The sequence below is a fragment of the Heterocephalus glaber genome, unplaced genomic scaffold, assembly GCF_053883595.1.
Source record: "Heterocephalus glaber isolate CG9 unplaced genomic scaffold, H.glaber_assembly_v1.0 deba00001523, whole genome shotgun sequence".
Taxonomy (NCBI): Eukaryota; Metazoa; Chordata; class Mammalia; order Rodentia; family Bathyergidae; genus Heterocephalus; species Heterocephalus glaber.
The window spans coordinates 1351778-1357777 of record NW_028258327.1 but is presented as its reverse complement, the minus strand read 5'-3'; the positions used below and the strand labels follow the sequence as shown (position 1 = coordinate 1357777).

Genomic DNA, 6000 nt, shown 5'->3' with positions numbered 1-6000 from the left:
ATGTAAAGCATAAAAAAACCAAACATACACAAAAATACTGTAAATAAACTATTTTTATTTTTAAGCACAGTAAGCCCACAGTAGCAAAACTGTGACAATGTCCAGCAGACACATGAGCTACTTCTGTGATTTGTTCACAGTGTTCATAATGTGAGGTCTGTTCATATGTGAAAGTTCAAAAATTGAATTTTTTTTTTTTTGGTACCGGGGATCAAACTGGGGACCTTGTGCTTGCGAGGCAGGCAGTGGAACCACTGAGCTAAATTCCCGGCCCCATAAACTTGAATGTTTATAAGTTGGGGACTGACTGTATTACAAAAACAGTTTGACCCAAAGACCTCCTGAAAGAGGGATCCTTATGCCCCTTTCCAGAGCTGAGGAACAGTTTTCAAGGCTTCCCCAGCAGACTACCCCTCATGCCCCTCAAGTTTAATTGACCAGAACTATAGCTTTCTCTATCTCTGTCTCTCCCTCCTCTTCCTTCCATCTTTTTGTTTTCTTTTCATGTACTGGGGATTGGAGCGAGGGCTTCACTGTTATTCTGCCACTGACCTACATCCCTACTTCTTTTTAGATTGTACTTTGAGACAGGGTCCTGCTAAGTTGTCCAGGCTGGCCTTGAACTTGCAGTTCTCCTGCCTTAGCCTACTAAGTAGCTGGGATAGTAGGTGTATATCACTGTGCCTGGCCATTTGCCTATTGCCAAAGAAAGAAAACAGAATTGGCAGGATTTGTATACCAATGGCTCTCAAAGTGATGCAAATTACCCGTAGAGTGTGTTAAAACAGATTGTCCAGCTCCTCGCACGAGGATTTCAGACCCAGTAGGTTTGGAGTGGAGCCCAAGAATTTGCATTTTTAACCATTTTAAAGTGCTGCTTGCTGGTCCCAAGATCACATCCTCTCTCCCAAGTAAGGTGAAAGGATGTGGCCAGGCTTCCATGGATCTTCCATGGAAGAGCATGGATCTTAATAAATCAGGGCTCAGTAAGAAGAGGGGAGAATGGCTGTACCCTATAGTGTTTGTTGTACTTATAGTCTTGGAAAATTTATGATTGACTCCTCCAAAATAGAGAAATACCTGAACATTGTGACTGTGTCTATTCTTCAGATGTTTTTAGGATGAGGCAGTGCTGGGGATTTAACCCAAGGTCTCAGGATTCTTTCTTTTTTGGTACTGGGGATCGAACTCAGGTCCTTGTCCTTGCACAGCAGGCAGCAAAACCACTTAGCTAAATCCCCGGCCCCGGTCTCAGGATTCTAAGGATGTGCCCTATCCCTGAGATATATCTCCAATGCCTGTTCTTCAAAAGTTTTGGTTACTCCTTATACTTGGTGGTTAAAACAAAAGCAGTCACTCCCTCTTTATTTTGTGTTAGCTACAAACCTGAGCTTAGCATCTTCTGCCTCAAACATTACCGTCCTTAGCTGCCAGCTCCAAGGTTCTCATAACCACCATCCTCCCATAGAGCAGCAACCTCCTGAGGTTTGGGTCCAACTGGTCCAGCACATAAACTTTACAGCCCCTGCCAGCTTACTTCTGACACAGCCCTTCTTTACTGCTGATTTTTTGCCAGGGCCAATGCTAAGCCTTTTGGAGGAAGATGTGGGGGTTACTGATCTCTTTCCTCCTAGAGAAATGTGAATTTCTTTTACAAATCCTTCCTTTTTTCCCAGAGATCACATCTGCATATCAAGAAATGAAGCAGCTTTTAGCACATTTCCAGGAAAAAAAAGTGTTTCCAAGACATAGTGCCTACCCACTTTAACAGTAGCTTAGCTAGTCCACATAAGCGTCTTCTGGAAGACCCATTGACTACTCAGTTCAGAGAAAAATGTGTACCCAATTAACCTGAGTGGTCTGCATTCAGGGTTTCTAAAGGATCAGCATGAGGAGAAAGGAGAAAGGTGCTTCAACTACGCGCAAAGAATGGCAGTCTGCCTACCTTCTCTTGGGTAGGGGAAGGAGCTCTCCTTTTTTAAAAGCTATTTTCTCTCGTGTCCCTTTTTTTTCCTTTTCTTTTCCAGAGTGAACTGAGCAGTCTTTTTGGCTCTTGACCTTGGGTCCAGGTGTAATTTTGCTCTGTGAGGCTCTAAGCAGGATGGGGAAGAGGAAGAACTTAGCTGACTGGAGCTCCAGGTTTTAAGGCAGAGTGATGAGGTGGACCCTGAAGTTGCTCTTAGTGCCCAGCCTAGCTCACCAAAGAGGACAGGTATAATGCATCCAGGTACCTGCAAAGGTTGCCCACTTCCCTGATTGGAGGCTCTTCCTTACCTGAACCAAACTCCCTCCCATAAATTTCCACACATTGCTTCTTTTTTTCTGGGCAGTATTCTCACATGATTACCCTCAGATAAAGGTTCGCCAGCAGAGTATTCCAAGTCTGTTTCTCTCCAGGTTAAATATTCTTATCTTCAACAGTTATTTGTAAAACTTTATGACACGATGAGATAGCTTTTCAAGTCCTGACCCTCCTGCTCATGCTTCATAGGGTGTGCTGCAGTTTATCTGTGTTCCCTGCACATATGGCTATGGTAGCATCCAGCTGGGAAAAATAGTCTGGATGTGACATGGGTCAATGAAGCACAGGGACATTGGTATTTCCTTCTTGGTACAGGATGCTGTGCTTCCAATAATGAAACCTAGGCTGGCACTGGCATTTTGGCTTTCAGGACACACTGAAGACAAAAGATTTGTATCTCATTCTCCAAAATCTCTGGCTCCTTCCCCATCTCCCAATGTTCAGGATCCAGTTTCCCTGTTTGTGGAATGGGTGTATGAAGCGTTTGAGTCAGCTGAAACTTTGGGCTCTGAATTATGCCAGAAGGGAGGGGAGACACCCACCCTGCTGCTGGCTGATGGGGTGGCAGGGAAGAGGCCTAGTAACAAGAGCTTCTGGAGCTCCAGAATTTGGGTATCTTAAAGAAATGTGATGGGGGGGGGCAGGGATTTAGCTCAGTGGTTTCACTGCCTGCTGCTGAAGTGCAAGGACCTGAGTTCGATCCCCGGTACCACAAAACAAAACAAAGAAATGTGATGGGGAGAGTGCAAAAAGGGAGCAGAAACCAACCAGGCTGTGATGTTGGAGCCTGTGAGCCTTCAGGTCCAGCCTCAGCATAGAACGGTGGTGCTTAACCACCTTGCTCTCCCTTCACTTATTCACAGGTGCTCAGCTACATTTTGATAAGTGTACCATATTTATGTTATAACTGGGTTATCATACTATTACCCAGAATGCATACCAGATCTGAGCTCCGAGTTGAGCTCATCACATTACCTAGGCAGAAGTAAAGGTTAGTTTAACTTTCAGAGATAGATCACATATCCCTCAGTACTTTTGGGAGCTTATTCAGTGTAGTAAGAAATTTTTCCCAAATTTGAACCTAGAGCCAAAGGAAAGTGCGTTTGTAGAGTGAATATTGTTTCTTGCGTAATTATTATTCATCAATTCTGGACTGGTTTAATTTCTTTAAGTGTTGTCAAAAATCCTAATATTTAAAAAGTATTTTAACACAACAAAATCAGACTAATTGGACCAATGGCATTTCAAAGGTCAGCGAAAGAGTTGCCCTTGCCATATCTCCCTCCTAGTGGTTTCCCATTGCCTCAGATTTCTAAATAAGAGATTAAGAATATAAATAAGAAATAAATTAGAAAAGTATTTGAAAATTTCAGTGTAAAATGAAGATTTACAACAGATTTGACAGATTACTATAAATAAGACTCCAAGTTAGAGGTCTTAAGGAAACTATTTTCCTTCTAAAATGCAGAGGAAAAGAGATTACTGAGGGGCAGGAGATAAGGAAGGCAGGTTCTGAGACAAAGAACAGAAAGAAGAGTAAAAGTAAATATACAGAAAACTATGGCATCAGCAAGAAAGTAGTTTCAAGGTTGGCATTTTTCCATTTTGCAGATAAATACCATCAGTCTCAGTGGTATTAAACCATTTCTTTTACTGATATATAGTTTGTATTTGTAGACTCAAGGAAGTTCTTCAGCTTCGGATTTTTCATTTTTTCATTCTTTTACTGACTCTTTAAAGTTTGTTTGGGTTTTTTTGGGTACCGGGGCTCAAACTCGGATCCTTGAGCTTGCAAGGCAGGCGGCAGAACCACTGAGCTAAATCCTGGGCTGACTCTTTAAAGTTTGACAGCCAGTGTCAGATTTTTCATAATTTGCTTCAGGTCCTTGATTATTGATCCTAGTTTGTGTGTGTGAGAAAGACTTCTAAAAAATGTTACATACATATTTTACAATAATTTTGTTTAGAAATGGTAAAATTTTGAGGGCAAGTGGCCATATTTTTTTTGGTTTTCCCACAATATAATATAGAACAGTAAATTAAACTATATTATATTGAGTTAAAGGGGAATATCATTTACGTTTAAGGCATTCTAGACCTAAATATAGTTTTATTTCTTAAAGTTTTCAAAATTAAGCTTAGGTGTGCTCATAGTCACGAAATAATGCTGGTACTAGTAGTATTCCTATTAAATTATTATATTTATACATAAAGCAAATATCGTTTTAAAATTGCCTTTAAAAAAAAATCTAGGTAGCACGTGTAAACATCTGTGAAACCACAGGCACGGAATTTTAAAATTTAACGGATTTTTAGTCCAACCCATTTTTCTTTCTGGCCAAATTCGCAGAAGCATGCGTTCTTAATTCTGAAACTGATTCTAAGCTTTTGCGGATAGGCAAATAGAAAACAGTGCTGAGTACTTACTTGCAGAGTGGCTACTATTCTTAACTGTGCCTCAAATCAAGGAAAAAATGCTTGTCTATTTTTTAGTTTAAAATACACATACGCATAGTCCCAAAATCTGCAACGCTATTTCTTTGTAATGATGGAAAATGAAAGGGATGACTAAAGTTTCCGTTCTTAGCAGAACACGGGGTGGGGTGGGGGAGCCGGCTGAGTTCCAGCTTTTGTGAGTTAAAATGACGCTATCAGCTCGTTTCTCCATAAAACGAACTGGAAAAGAGATACTCTGTGAGATCATCACCATCAAACACTTCAAAGACTTTTCATGGGGACCCACGCTAGTCCATAGTACAAGCAAATCTGTTCTCTCTGGAAGCTCGCAGCTTAAGACACGACGTGATGTCCACTTCCGGCTCAAACTGAGTTCGGACTGCGCACGAATCTGGTATAAGGGTTCCTCTTGTGGGCGAGATTCCGCCGACTCTTCCTCAGACTGTCCTCACAGCCGTCCAGCCGCGGTCTAGCGGGCGAGAGCTACGGGATGCGCGCGCGAGGGTGTGCGTGTGAGTGCGCGCGCGCAAGTGAGCGGCGAGGCGGGAGGCGGCGCGGCTGGGGGAGCAGTCTCTGGGTGGGGGTGGGGCTCTGCTGGGCGGCCGCTCCCATTCCCGTCCCCGCAGCTCGAGAGGTGAGCTCAGCCGGGTGTGGGGGAAGAGCCAGGGTGGTATCCCGCACCCCAGCGCAAGGCGGAGCAGGGCCGACGGCCTGGGCAGCGCCAATGGCCAGCGCGCGGGTCCGGGCAGGCTAGCGGGAAGGCGCCGCTCGCCGCGCCGGGTCACGTGGCGCGGTCACGTGGCGCGCAGCCGGACCGGCGGCGGCCGAGGGAGGCGGAGACTTGCCAGAGACGCGGGGGGAGGAGGCGGCGGCGCGGGGCTGCTGGAGGCGGAGGCGGAGAGGAGAGGAGAGCTGCGGGGCCGCTGCCACGGCCGCCCAGGAGGTGAGGCGGCGCGGGGACCGCTGTCACCGGGCGCGGCGGCCCGGAGCACTCTCGGAGCTCCCACCGGCGTCTCTCGTGTCGGGCCCCTGTGCCGGCGCCGGCGGGCGTGGTGGGCGCGGCGGGCGGGCGCCGGGCTCGGCCGAGGCGGGCAGGGGCGCGGTGGGCCTCTGTGGGGGCGCTTCGTGAGGGCGCGGCGCGAGGACAACGACCGACCCGAGCGCCTCGGCCGCCGCTGTTGCTTTGCCATCTAGCCTTTGTTTCAACGTGTGAGAAAATGGGGCGAGAGAGGAGCTCGGTG

General features: G+C 46.1%; 1 protein-coding gene across 8 annotated transcripts in view; it reads left to right on the top strand.

Moving 5' to 3' along the window:
• Positions 1 to 4876: 4876 nt before the first annotated feature.
• Positions 4877 to 6000, top strand: part of Tulp4 (TUB like protein 4) — a 224590-nt gene continuing 223466 nt past the window's right edge. For 4 of the 8 annotated variants that reach the window (XM_004874558.3, XM_004874556.4, XM_004874557.3 and 1 more), the window contains exon 1: positions 5588 to 5702. The gene's annotated coding sequence lies outside the window, so the exon portion shown is untranslated. Of the gene's footprint in view, positions 5272 to 5340; positions 5394 to 5587; positions 5703 to 6000 lie in introns of those variants that run through there. The other 4 variants (XM_021251970.2, XM_021251971.2, XM_021251969.2 and 1 more) reach the window with 4 other exon arrangements.